The sequence below is a fragment of the Oryzias melastigma genome, linkage group LG8, assembly GCF_002922805.2.
Source record: "Oryzias melastigma strain HK-1 linkage group LG8, ASM292280v2, whole genome shotgun sequence".
Lineage (NCBI taxonomy): Eukaryota > Metazoa > Chordata > Actinopteri > Beloniformes > Adrianichthyidae > Oryzias > Oryzias melastigma.
In genome coordinates, this window is record NC_050519.1 from 22,881,509 (window position 1) to 22,896,492 (window position 14,984).

Below are 14,984 nucleotides of genomic sequence, written 5' to 3' on the forward strand. Positions count from 1 at the left end.
TCATATTTTGATCTATTTTTTATGACAAATACTTTTCATTGGGTGTTAAATCAAACTCAGAGAAACTGAGGCTTCAATATATTTTAAAGAAAATAAAACGCAAAAAAATAAAATAAAAAGATACAAAAATAAATAAATATTAGTACAAAGAAAACAAATAAGATTGTAACAGAAATTAAATAGTTAAGAAGTAAATTGTGATATTTGAGATTTTAAAAAAGAAAATATGATGGCGAAAGTAGGTCAAGTGCGCCAGGTGAGCAATAAAGCTGCGTCACCACGTCAGCGCGCCGACATGCACACAGTGATTCGGGTGTCTTTTGGAGAAAAGATTGATCTGACACCCATCAGACAGAAACGAGCTTCGGGGGCTGTTCATCAACCGCGAGACTTTCCCAGGCATCTAAAAGGAAAAGTGGAGAGGCAGCTGGTAAGATGCGGAAATAAACGGGGTGTTGTATCGATCAGCTGTTTCTTGCGGCTTCAAATGCGCATTTTGGTTGTGAATTGTTTGTAAATCCACGCTGTTAAATTTATTCTGTTTCTATTTTTTTTTTTTTTTGATTGATGTAACTTTGTGTAATGCTATTGTTTGAAATGTAATTATTTATAGTAACTTATTTAAGAATGAAACAAAATTTGTTAAATGAAAAATACTCATTATTTTTATATCTGTGTACAGGTTTTTTTACCTTGTTTGCTCACTGGTTGCTCACAAAAAATGCTAAACTCTATTTGGAAAAAAATCACCATTTTGAAATGAGAGAAAAATCCAAATAAAAGAGTGGAAGACAAGTAATTGAGTCCTGAGTGAAGTCCTGCTAGTATTTCCTCCATTGGATGCCTTCCACTTCAAGTGGGGTATATTATATCGGGTAAAAATTACGCGGCAAAAGTGATGGAGAACCTTTTTATAGCAAAAGTGTTCTAGTAACGGTAAACTCAGCAGTATTTTGAAATCAATTCTAAATGTAACTTCTCTTCAGTATAAAGGCGTACTGACAGCACTGGTGTGGCCAAATCTCCCATTTCTGGCATAAATTCTGGCTGCAGTTGTCACCAAAATTTCCAAATTGAATTTTAGTTTTAACTCCTCGGCCGTGGTGCAGTGGTAGAGCGGTCAACTCCTGATCAGAAGATTGCAGGTTATATTCCCGCCTTGTGAGGAAGTGTCCTTGGGTAAGACACTGAACCCCAAGTTGCCTCTGGTGGAAGGTTGGCACCAACGTCTGTCAGTGGAGCCACTACCAGTGTGTGAATGTGTGACTGGGTAAACGTAAAGCGCTTTGGGCCTTTAAGGAAGATAGAAAGTGCTATACAAGTATACACCATTTACCATTCTTAACCCCACTAACACCTTCTTTATGTCTCATTTTACACTGTCTTTGGACAATGCAATTTTATTCCATAACTTTCATAAAACATATGAATTAAAGGGTCCTACCATGAAAATTCTACTTTTTGAGGTTTTAAATGCATTTTACTGTTCATTACTCACTATAAAGAACCCCAAAGGGATATTTTGATCCATTCATGCATTTAAGAGTAATCCTCTAAAAACCTGCGCTGTCTGCAGCAGCCCCTCCCATACCCATGAAAACGAGCGGGTGGAGACGTTCTGACGTCATCACGATGTGAACCGCCCCTCCAAGAGTCTGCTCTGACAGTACCGTCCCCAGTCTAAAACAATACTCAATTTATCCACAGAGCTAGTGATGTTCAGCAAAACAGCACTCATTTTAGATGCACAATACCGTATATCTTCCAGTTGTGTCCTGTCTTCAGTAAATTCCAGCTCAAACAGGAGTTTGTTACTTTAGATGCAAGGCTCCTTTAAGAAATAAAGGTAAGATAATGATTTGAAGAATTTAATTCCAAAATACAAAAACTGATAACAAAAAACAAGATTTTAAAGTTTGAACTGAACCACGATTCAACAAGAGTGAAGACAAAAGAATCAAAGACAAAGAGATCAAACACAGTGATTAAAAATGTGAAGCCTGGAGTAAAGATGAACAGAATATGAAGAAACAAAGAAAGCTAAACCCAACCTGAGCATCAACAGAGCAGAGACACATCAGAGGGACACACTGGAAGCCAAGTTACCAATCCAAAGGCACCAAGCCTCACTATTTTAAATCTTTACAGAAAGATTTCTGTCCTTGAAGAGAACAACATCCACTTTTGATTTCACTACTTTTTCTTCACATCTAACATTGTTCTTTTCCTAGTTGTCATTCTGAAGTCTTTGATTGATGGATTGATGGCTGTAAAAACTTTATTTCTATGTGTAATAGTTGAGATGTACAACACATTCTCACTCAGAACTCCTCACATACGGATGTTTGGTTAAGGACCCTCCACGTCACCTTTTGAGGTTTTAGGTGTTCCACTCTCATCGTTTCTTGTCCTGCTGGCTGTTCCCATTTAATCCCGAGTCCCCAACCTCCAGGCTGTGGACCAGAACCAGACACTGAAAGAAGTCAAACATTGGATCCATTTAAAAAAAATCTGTCATTTGTTACATTTAGAATGATTCGCTTTCAACAAATTAAGAATTTGAGTTGATGGTTCGCTTAATCAGTTAAAGATCTGGACTGCATTGTCCCTAAAGATCTGTAATGAATATATTTTGGTTAAAAACTTTTTGCTTTTTTGTAGAACCTTGAGAGGACCGAGGTTATGAACTGGTCCTTTATAAATAAACTGAATTGATTGGAATCCAGAGATTCTGGTTGCTTGAGTTTCTTCTGTTTGTTCCCTGACTTTCATTTCTGTCCAGATCTCTCTCAGATCCCCTCGTTCTGTCTCCAGGGCTGCCGTCGGTTAATGAGGTCTAAACTTGGATCCTCATCACTTCATCCAGCTTGTACTCCCTCACACGGCTCGTTCTGTGCGCATTTGTGTCTGTGCACGTAAGCAAGGACATGTGAGCAACTCAAAGAGCAGAGTTTGTCCAAAAATCTCATAAATATGCATGTGCGCAAACACCGCGCATGGGTGCATGTGCATGCGTCCATGCTTACCGGAGCAGTGAAAGCCCCACTGCCCTGAGGCACGCCTTTTCTGCGTACGTATTACCTTGTCAAGTGGAAACAAACCCTGTGCGTGTGTGTGTTTGTGTGTATCATTGTGCTGGAGGCTCTTTAATGCAAAAATGACACAACCAGCAAAACTGTGATGCCAATGAGTAACCAGAGCTAATGCTTCCCACCAACACATCCACACATTTACACACACACATATAATTTATTTCATTCTATTTGGCTTTTTTGCTTTATTGTAAATCAAACATTAATTTGCATAAAAACTTTTTCCAGTCAACAAGTTTTACCAACAACCCAATCCAAGACTTTTAAGGGAAGACTCCATTTCAAGGAAGTATTTTACACACTGAAAACACAACTAACTCAGCCACAACTAGGTTAATAAAACAGTCATCAATTGCAGCAACGAAATAACATAACATAAATAAACTGCCAAGTTCCTCTTTTCGGTCTTACCTTTTCCTGTCCTCTCACTCCCTATGATCAAGCTCTTGTATTGCAATCTCATGTTTTTGTGGCTTTTCAAACTATTGGAGCAGCAATCTTTACTTTTTTTAAAGTCCCTCTCTGATGCTGCACATGCACTAAACCCTCATCTGTTCCTAGTGTCTAGTTCAGGTTCTGGAGAAGAGAAGATGGTATCTTCACATTGACTGCAGTCAAATGAGCCGCCGTTCACATTTCTGTGGTCAAATCAGCATCACTGGATTTTTGGTGTGAGTTTCATCCAATACTTACGGTAGCAGGACTGAGAACGCTGGAAAATCTCCACCAGACTCCACGGAGCTTCTTGATGTGACCACGGAAATGTGAACGGCGGCTCATTTGACCGCAGTTGGAAAGGATTGTAAATCAATGAAAGAGCATTTTGATGTTAGCTTTGATTATTTTATCAAGAACTCTGAGAAACCAATGATTGAATGTATTGATCACAGTCAATAAACATTGGAGAATTAGCTAAAAGAGTCTTTGGTGAACTGGAAGGAGAAAGAATCAGGATTTTGGAGGAAGTTCTGTCCATGAAGATCTTCACTTCCTCGTCCAGCTGACATCTGGATCAGAACTATTGGTATCATAATCAGACAGGGGGGATCAGGGGCGGGGCTACTCAGCTTCAAAAGCCACGCCCCCTCAGATGAGATTTTAGAAACGGAGGCTTCAGATCAACATGAAAAATGTCTTTTTAAGACATTTAGGTTGTGGGATTTTGGTTAAAAACTTCATAATCATAAATAAAACACTACTGGGAACATTTTTTTAACAAACAAATGTCATGGGGGACTTTAAACATGATTCATTCAATTTGAAATTATTTTTCTCATGTTATAAATAATTTGTTCACAAAGAACTATGCTTCATTTTTTTCTGAAGTTGTTGTTTACTTTAACAACTAGCATTAGCGATTAGCTTTTCTATTGACCTTCCTGCTCTTTAGCTACCAGATTGCACCAATGTTCTCCTTCTGACAGGTGATCAAAAAAGTAGACACACTAGACCCCTAAAGAACTGTTTCCTGCATGAGCCCCCAGATGCTTTCAGGCCACACGACTGAAGACTATCACTAACAGTTTAATTTCATGCTTTAAAAAGAAAACTGGGAACAAATAGCCTGAAGGGCCTGGCCGCTTTATATGAAAATCACATTTTTCCAGAATTACATTTTGAACCCAGCAGCCTGTGTTATGTTCTGTGTGTTTTGTTTGCTTTTTGTTTTCACCTTGTTTCTGTGCAGGCAGTCTGTGAGTCCTCCCTGTGCTCTGCTGCACGCACAGCTGTCTGCACTCAGCTGATTAGGCTGCATCCTATTTAAGTTGACTGCATTCCTCCCTCAGTGTTGGTTCGTCTTGTATGTTTTCCCCAGTGCTTGTTGAATTCTCTAGCTCCTGTGTTTTCACAGCTCCTTTAGTTTTCCCTCTGTTGAGGTGATTTTTTGTTATTAAAAATTCTTTGTCGCCTGACCGCTTTATATGAAAATCACATTTTTCCAGAATTACATTTTGAACCCAGCAGCCTGCCTGTGTCGACATGGTCACATGCCTTTACAGTGGTTGTGGGTTCTGAGTGTGACATCTCCGTACAGAGTAACGGTTAAACATCAAAGCAAATGGACTCCTGCCACTCTGCAGAAAATAAGTATTTAAAAACAACACAGCTTTTGTTCATTTTTGGCTAAAACTGCATAATCATAATAATTACAGGGAACAATTGTACAACAGAAAAAATATAGTTGGAGGAGGACCTCTAAGACTGGTGTAAGGTGGTTTTGCAAGCTAAACACATTAGATTACATCCATGCTCAACAACTCACTAAATCACTGAGCTGCTGGAGCCAGCCCAGATACTGCTGGGCAAAGGCAGGCTACACCCTGAACAGGTCCACAACATTACATAAGAAGCTGAATATTGTGTTTTAGTCTGATCAAGACAGTATAATGCTGTGCTCTTGTTTATTGCGGCGGTCATGTACTAAAAATGTTAGGTGCCATCTGCTAAGTGGAATTACAGCCGTTTTTAAAATCCTCACTAGACGCTTTCTACACTTTTCTCAAACAGACATGAACTTTTTCACACTTTTCTCTCTTGCTAAAACTCTGAAAGTTTAAATCTTCATAGAAAAATAAGTCTAGGATTATAGAATAGAAACAAAATCTGATCGTGATCTGAGATTTATGTAGATTTAGTAGGCCTATAAACGGAGTGTAATCTGGACATGAGATACGGAGCAGATTGATTGACAGAATCGACAGCCAATCAGGACACAGATCACAGAGTAAGGAACAAAAAAACAGACATAAAACAAACCAAAAAAAAGCAAAATTACACTGAAAAAAATCCATGAAACAGTGACACTGTGAAAAGGTAGGGCTGGGTATTGATGATAATTTCCAAAATCGACTTGATTTACCAGAGTCTGGATCGGTTTGATTCATGATTTTTTTTATTCTTTCGATCCACTCCAAACAATTATATTCAATTCAATTTTGAGTTAACACAGTTTACACAATTGTTAATATCATCCAGTGTTACATGGATTCTCTAAAGGAGAAGTTCTAACTAAAATGTTCAGATCATTAACATTGGAAACATTGTTCTGCTTCTCCTGGAGGACGTTTCAGTTTGACCACTAGGTGGAGATCACGCTGTAGCAGTACACCTCAACATGAAAACAGAAAGAACCTGCAGCAAAGATGGATACATTATAATTATCAGTGTAATAACTTCTGATAAGCAGACTAAAGCAGCTGATCAGCGTGGTGATGAGCCTGATCCTCCATCTGTTCTCCTTGAACTTGACAACTCCTGCCCCTTGCTATGACTTTCTAACGTTTCCGCCTCTCTGTCCTTGTAAAACTTGGACTAAACCTTTTTTCTTCCTGCTGTTGTTCGCCTGTGTTTTTCTAACCAGACTGATGGCCATATTAATATAAAGTGATGCTCAATTGGGTGGAGTAATGTTGCATGGACAGCAAAGCTTCCAGAGACTGGACGATCAGTCATCCTCTTTAGGGCCTGGGGGTGACAGTCTGTCTCCACCCTCACGCTAAATGAAACAGGTTTACATTCAACTGTGTGCGTCAGTCTGTCTGTCCACCCTGTGACATGTTCAGCTGCTCAAGGTCGTCACTCTCACATGAGCAGTGGACGTGCTGGACTGCTCTCCTAATCCCGGCTGATAGGTTATAGCTAAAAGTCTACAAACTGAACAGCATCTTCATTCCTTTGTAAAACAACAGCAGTTCTCTTGGGGTTTCATACAGTTAGAACTGAAGAAAAGCTGCACTGCTGTCTGATCAGAATCACCACTGCTGCTCTTACACCAGAGGTGTCTAACTCAATCGCACAGGAGGTCAAAATCCTAAACACACCTTAGGTCGCAGGCAGAACAGGATAAACATTTAATGAACACTCTAAAACTACATTTTTAAAACTTTAGAACTGTAACTTTTTAACATAATTATGAACTAGATATATAGCATTATCTGTGATAATGCTAGTGTAAATGATGTAAGCTGAATTTAGAGATGCTAGTGCTGATAGATGAAGATGATGAAATTGATAGCTGAAATCACTGAAGCCAATAGCTGAAAGTGCTTAGGCTAATAGCTTAAAAAAAACTGAAGCTGATGGCTGAAATCACTGAAGCTGATGGCCAGCTAAAATATTAGATAAATGCCAAATTAGTCTAAAAAAACTTTAAAAAAAACAAACTTAGGTTACCCAAAACAGCTAGCATGTAGCTGAAAAAATAGCTAAACTTCAAAATAGCCTACAAAACTGAAAAAAGAGCTTAAATTAGCCAAAACAGCTATCATATAATTATTAGCTAAACTAGAAAAATCTTAGCATTCTGTTAGCTTTTAGGACTATTGACATTTACTATTTCTTTTTAACACTTTTTAAATAATTATGAATAATAAAAAGACAAGAATGTCATTCCAGAATAAATCAACTTAAACCTTAAATAACTTTCAATATTTTACTCATAAAAATATATTCAGTCAAAATTATACATGTTAAAAATAAACACAAGATAACATCGGGTCATTAATAACAATTAAATAAAATGATCTGGAGGGCCGGATAGAATTACCCGGAGGGCCGGATCCGGCCCCCGGGCCTTGACTTTGTGTTTTAAAATATTCAGGTTTACAGCACAGGAAAAAAACTGGATATGACCAATCAGGATTTTCAGTCTGCCTTCTTGTTGGTTTGGGAGGGGGGGTTGCAGTGGGGACAGACGGCAATGAGGTAGAATAAACAAACCTTTCAAACAAGCCTCTATCATAAAAATGGTTTTGTGGTTGGAAGAATAATTGTCCAAGTGACTGACACCTTCAGATAGGATTCTAATAGAAGATTAACAACCTCTGCTCCCCTATCAAACCAAAATGACCTTGTGGTCAGATTATTCTAAGACACCTTCACAGCTGCATGTTCAGAAAGACTCCTTCCTGCACCTCACCACGCTGACAAATGATTAAAAACTGCGTCTTGTTCTGACAAACTCATAGTGGAGCCTTCTGGGTGTCAGTCAGAGGAGAATCTATGGTTTGAGTTCCTCTCTACTTAAACAAGGAGCCTGCACATCTGACACAGAGCACAGACTGATGCAGGCGGCTCATGCACACACACACCAGAGGAACAATTACATGCACAGAGCAGACTCGCACAAATTAGTATTCCAGCCATCTCATATCGGGCTGACGGAGAGAAGGGAGAGCGAGTGATTGCTGCGAGGCCGGAGGGAAGAAAACACACCGTTTTCCAGCTGATTAAGTTTTCCAATTTCATTGAGACACCACCGTAACCTGCTTCAATTAAAAGACCACTCCAGAGACAGACACTGCGTGTGAGCGAGGCAGTGTTAGTGCGTGTGTGTGGAGAGCTGATGGTTGTATTTTATTGAGTGGAAAATTGAATCAAATTGTTTCTATCAAGCAGTCTGTTCTAGTCTTCTCAGTTTGTTCTCCTCCTCACTTTCTCCTCCGTGGCTTTTTTCCTGGTTGGCCCTTCTCCTGCTCCTCATTACTTTCACTCCTTTATTGTCCTTGCTTCATCCCAGGTCTGCTTCTTCTGCCTTCTTCCTTTTTTACAAATTTATTTGTGCGCAGCTACAAAGCGAGACAGCAGCCGCTCTAGGAAGCTGCACTAAAAGCTAATGCCAATTTACAGGTTTAATGCAGGAGCAGTGCCTCATTTTAATGTGAAAGTATGCTAATTAGCACTAAAACCAAAACCTCCAGAGACCGGGCTGAAACGTGGACAAACGCTGGGAGCAGTTAGGCGTGTCATTAGTTTTGAAAGTATTTCATTATAAAATAAAGTCATGGCCAAAGCTACAATTTAATGAGAATATGAAATGTGGTTGTCAACATTATTACAATTCAGCTGCACTTATGTCTTAACTGATTGTTGCCTGAGAGGCTTTTCACTACAGTTATTGTGCAACTGTATGTGGCACGTTCAGAGAAATGGACACTGTTAGTTCAAGTGCTTTATTTGACTGTGTAATCCTGAGACGGAAATCTTTGAACCACCGGTCAGGTTTACAGGTGTGTGTGAGGGCGTGCACACCTGGCTGCTACCTTTTAAATCAACAGCTAAGACTAGATAGCTTTCAGAAAGGAAAATATTCATAAGGAAACAGTTTTATTCCTAAACACAAATTCGTATCCTTAAATACAAAAATGTGCACAAATTATTATTTAATGCCTCACTTTATAAAAATATGAATACAACATTCAGTTTTATGTTCAACATGTCTATTTTAAATGTGACTTTTCTTTGTCTTGAAAACAAACTGTCAAAAATCTGTCACAGGCTTACACATCCAGTGCTGGAACATCGATTCCACTGAGTGAGCGTGCACATAGAGACTCCTTTTTTGAACTACGATAGAATTCAACTTTTTAGAATGTTATTGATCCCCCGGCAGGAAAGTCATCAAGCTCTGCTGGAAAGAAGAAAAGATATTAACAGCAGAAAAAGAGAGATGTTAAGAAAATGATGAAAGAAAATAAAAATGTCAGAGTAGGCAACAGAGTTCTATTTTATATTGGTTTAATAAATAAACTTTAACATGTAAGCACTGTTTGATCAATCAGTGTTTCAGCACTCGATCTATAAGCCTGAGACCCTGAGACGTATTTTTAAGTTTGCTTATGGGACAAATTTGTATTCAAAAGTCAGATTCTAAAGGGACATGTTAAACGTAAAACTAAATGTTGAGCACAAAATATTAATTTGTACACAACATTGTGTTTATGAATATGTTTCTTTTTGAAAGTTGTCTTATCCATGTAGTACTCAGTCATTCTATTTGTCAGAATAACCATTCTTCCTTTACCAGCTTTTTTTTAACACGTTTTTGACATTTTTTCACAAAATGTTTTCTGTAGTTCAAGTAGTTGACGTTAAAAGCTGACCAATCGGATGCCTCAGTGAAAGTAGGCAGTCTTACATCAAGACGTTTGATTGACAGATTTTGTGTCGCCTGCTTTCAGTGGTTTGGACTTCCATCAAGCTTAGACTTGATCGGTGAAACTGGTCGCTGGAGAAACATCAGCTCAGACCAATCACTGCTTACTGACCCTTTCTGGCTCCAAATGTCACCAAAAAATACAACTGAATTGACTTTTATTCAATGGAGGCAGAAGTAAACCATTCTCTACTGATGATGTCACACTCACTCATTCCAGTTCTGATATACAGTCAGTGGTCATGTGCTGGTTCTGTTTTCCTCTGAGGTTTCTGTAAAAGACTTTGCAGAGACACTTTCTCTTTTAAGTTCTTCATTTTTCCTGCTGCCTGGTTTCAAACAATCATTGATCTGCAGCCTCTGAGCCTCCACCAACACAATACCAACACAATGATGTAATCCTTAACGACATAAAAACAATCTCAAACTAAATAAAACTAAGGCATAGAATTCAGTGCATAGAGCAGACACTGAGAACAGAAAGTGAAACGTAACATTAAAGAATTGTCCAAACAGAATAAAACTTTAAAGTGTTTCAGTTTACTGTGAAGGTTGTTAACCCTTCAACTCCTGAGGCGTCGCCGGTGACGCCTAAACACAAAATCTTTAACGTACGGTAACTTTTCAACCGTAAACACCATCAACATAGTTCCAGCAGGACATACACAAAGAAAAAACATTTTAAAATGGAATTTCTGCATATTTCTTTATTCAAATCAGGAGCAGACTAAAAATGTGGATTAGAAAATGTCACATTTGTGATGTAGAAAATTGCTGGGTGGGCCACAAGCTTCCTGCTCTGCTACACGGGGAAGAGAAGGGGGGCGGGGTTGCCCTGCTGCAACACTCCCGCTCACAACTCAGAGGTGAATTTCTGTCACTCTGCAGAAACTGTCCTTGAAAACAAGACAGGCTTTTTATTTTTGGCTAAAATCTTATAAAAAACGTTTTTAAGATCAAAAGATGTTCGGAGTGAGACTTGAGACTTGTAACTCTCTCCATCTCAAATGATAGAAGCCCAGTGCAGAACTTACATTTCAGTGAAAAGTTTAGTTATCTTTTTAAAAAGTTTTCTATGTATTTATTTTTTATTTGTCTAATTCCTGTTTAGCTTTATGTGTAAAATCTGAAATTAGAAAAACCATTTTTATTAAATCTAATAAAATCTAAAATCCTCAAGCTATAGAACATGTTACCCACTGCTAACAAAGACAAAATCTATACACAATCTGATGGAACTTTTTAAGAAATATCTACTTTTTTCCTGCTGTATTTGTCTTAAAATAAAGACAAATGCCTCAGAAAATAAATTGTTTTACCAAAGTAACTCTCAAAAATGTTTGAAGCAAAATGTTTGATGAAGGAGCACAAAGTTTTTAATGAGTCGTTCATTTTTTATGAGAATCAAACAGCTTTGTGTATCCAACCCTAATAAAGTGAGAAGAAAGCACAGGAATTCCACGTTTGAGCTGAAAACATTTTGAAACCAGTTTTTTTTTTGGTCATATTAACAGAGAAATTAGAAGTTCTCGTTTTCCTTCCTGATGGAATTGGTGCAGCTGCTCTTCATTCTGTTGTTGGAGCGTTTGACCCCTGACCTTTCTTCATGATGCTCTATTTTAAGCATTGTGTTTGTTTTCTGCCTCCAGATTAAATTCTTCTAGTTTGCTCAGTCAAGCCCTGGAATCAAATGCTGGAATTCCTGTCCAGATTTTTCCTCTTCTCTTACTGGTCTTCCAATGATGTGGGTCACAGTTTACGAGCTGGTCTTCCACAGCTTATTAGCTTACACTCACAGGACTCTCTTGTAATAATGGGTTTCACCAAATCCTTTTTTTTGGTTTGTTTTAAACACTGATCTTATTTCAGGGGCAAAAGCTGGATGTTATTGATGTTACAAATTAACCTATGCAAACAATACTTTTGAAATGTTTTAGAATAGAGTCTTCCGGCCACCAAAGTCCGATGATTCCGTCACGGTTGATCAATATCAAGGACCGCAGTCCTCATCAAAGAAACGTTTGGGTTTTCAAGGGTATTCATTCAACAGAGTAAAAGAAAAGAAATCCACGCTGGAAAAATGTGTGGAGAGGAGTCTCTGCTTGTTAGGAGGGACCATCACCTTTTATACTAAAGCACAAACTCTAACCAGGAACTTAAGATAGTGATGTAAGGTTTCATATCTAAAAATGGACAAGATGTTCTAACAAGCCCTGCGACAGACTGGAGACCTGTCCAGGGTGTGCCCCGCTTTCGCCCATCAGTAGCCGGGTTAGGCTCCAGCACCCCCGCGACCCCGAAAGGGAAACAGCGGCCTAGAAGATGAGTGAATGAATGTTCTAACAAAATCAAATGGAATAGATAGAATGCCCTGGCAAGAAACAAACAAATCTTGTGACTTCTGTGTACAAAGGTCGCTTGGTAAATGTCATGGATGAAAACTAAGGAGGAAATGTATCATTTCCATCATAATACAAGAGTGTGTAGCATTTATGCAGCATTAAAGTCAGAAAGGTGAGTGTTTTTTTTCTATTCTTATGAGGAAGTCATAAAACACGGCCATCTGCGGTGCATCTTTCTGCATCTCATACTGCTTCCTGATTGCTCTCCAGTCTAGCCCGGCTCCCCTGCTGTGTGTTTTCTATCTTCCAGCAGAGAATCTCCTACTGGGATCTGCATGTGTGAATCCTGTATTTTGATGGAAAAGAGCAGAGCATCATGTTACTGCCAAATAATAAAATAAAGCAAGCTTTGTGGGTAAACCATATTAGGAACTCTGACTAAAACAAACACCCTGTCTCTTTAGAAAATGAGATCTCTTTTTTTTCAAATAATAGTTTATTTCATCTTAAAAAAATGACACATCAAACTAAATATTTCCTTCTTTGAAGTACGGTTTGGATAAGCTTTGCAGATCCAGCAGGGCTGTGAGTACTCGTCCTGCAGGAATGGTCCTGCTTTGTTCCATCTGCTCTTGCTTTTTCTCATTGGTTGAGCACATTATATGCAGCAGCTGGTGGAGCAGAGGTTTCTGACAAACCAGCAGGAGACCAAGACTGTGTATGACTGTGATTGGCCACACCAGTGTACCCAGCAAAAAGAAATAAATAAAAAACAAGAGTATGTTTTCTTTTTTTTGCTTGTTGTTTTATTATTGACAGCCCTTTTAATGCTGGTATAAAGTGTAAACAACAAAAGAAAGCTGAAATCTGTGCACGGGGAGAGCATGCAGGCTCCTCACAGAAGGGTCCCACAGCCAGGACTGGAGCCAGAGCCGTCCTGCTGTGAGGTGAGAGCGCTAACCACTGCACCACCGTGCAGCCCCAAATCAATCATGTGAATCAGAATGTTCATTTTGGCTCAGGATAACAACGACCACCTCAGATGCAGCAGAGCGGAGGGAGCTGGTGGAACGTGGAATACAGTTGGTGAAAGACGGAGAAGAAGGAGTCTGCTGGCAGTCAGAGAAAGCAAAGGAAGAGTGGAGCGTAGAGTAGTAAGTTTGAATGTGGAACTTTGACATTAAGGTTGACATTATGAAAAAAAGAAAAGTGGACCTCATGTGTTCAAGAGAGCAAAGCTTGGATTGTAAGCAGATGATGATGGTGAGGACAGAAACAGACAGAGAGATCCTGAAGGAAGAGTTTAATAAGAATGTTCTGACCGGATGTGAGCATGAGGAGGAGGGGGGACAGAGGAGTTCAGGGTGGAGGTGGGACTGCATCAAGGATCATCTTTGAGCTCCTTGTTTCCATGGTGATGAGCAGACGGACAGATGAGGTTAAACAGGAATCTCTGACGATCGTGATGTTTGTAGATGATATTGTGATCAGGTGGAGGGACATCTAGAGAGGTGGAGGTTTGATCTGGAGAGGAGAGGAATGAAGTAACACTGAGACGGCAGGAAGCAGAGAGGAAGAAGAAAGGTAGAAAAGAGATGAACGAGGTTGGAACAGGTGGAGGAAGGCTTCAGGTGTGATGTGTGCAGCCAGAGAAGCGCCGCTCTGTGACAGAACAAAACGCTCGAATTGGATTCGTATTCTAGAATTCTGATCGAGTCACTGAAAAGTCACGTGCCCAAATCTGACTTCCTGATTGGCTGATGTGACGCAGCGACCTGTCAAACTTCAGGTATTTATATTTTGGCTGTGCTGCCCGATTCATCCCTCACCGCTCAAACCGAGCTGCTGGCAGACTTTCAGGCCGCGCTGTTCGCTCACATCGCGCCATGGAGCTTCAATTGGCCTCAGAGCGCGTCTGGACCATTGAATAACATTGGAGTTGGCCGCCTCTGCCACGCGAATCATGTTTGGTGTGAATGCACCTTGATGACTCCGCTCGGCGCCCACAATCCTCCACTGCTCTCAACTCAGAAATGAAGGAGGCTCTGTTAATACAGACATTTGAAATGAATAAAAAGAATGAGTTTTCTCTAGTCAGTCAATATGTGGTTTCTTCAGTCGTCTGTATCTGCTGTATGCTCATTATTATTTTATTTATTTATTACCGATTGATTTAGTTTTTTTTATTTGTTTTTTAATTAATTCATTTATTTAATCCATTATTTTGTGTTAAAAATAAAGATATTTGAGAACCTTGGAATGTTTTATCAGACCTTTTCTTGTGGAAATCCTTATGCGGCCCAGCCTCACCCAACCTCACCCAGCCTCACCCAACCTCACCCAGCCTCACCCAGCTTCACCCAGACCCTGCCTCCAGTGCCCCCCGGTTGAATTAAGTTTGAGACCCCTGTTATAAACCCTCAATGTGTTGGAAACATTTAAGTGAAAATGAATAAGACAAAGATAATTTCATAAATCAGAAAGGTGTTTTTTACAAACAGATTTCTCCCTGAGTTCATTTTTTCAACAATTCAAACACCAATAATTTGTTCCTTTTTACTGAGTCACAAAAATTGACTGAAATTAGATTTAGATCTGAATCATAACACGGTGCAT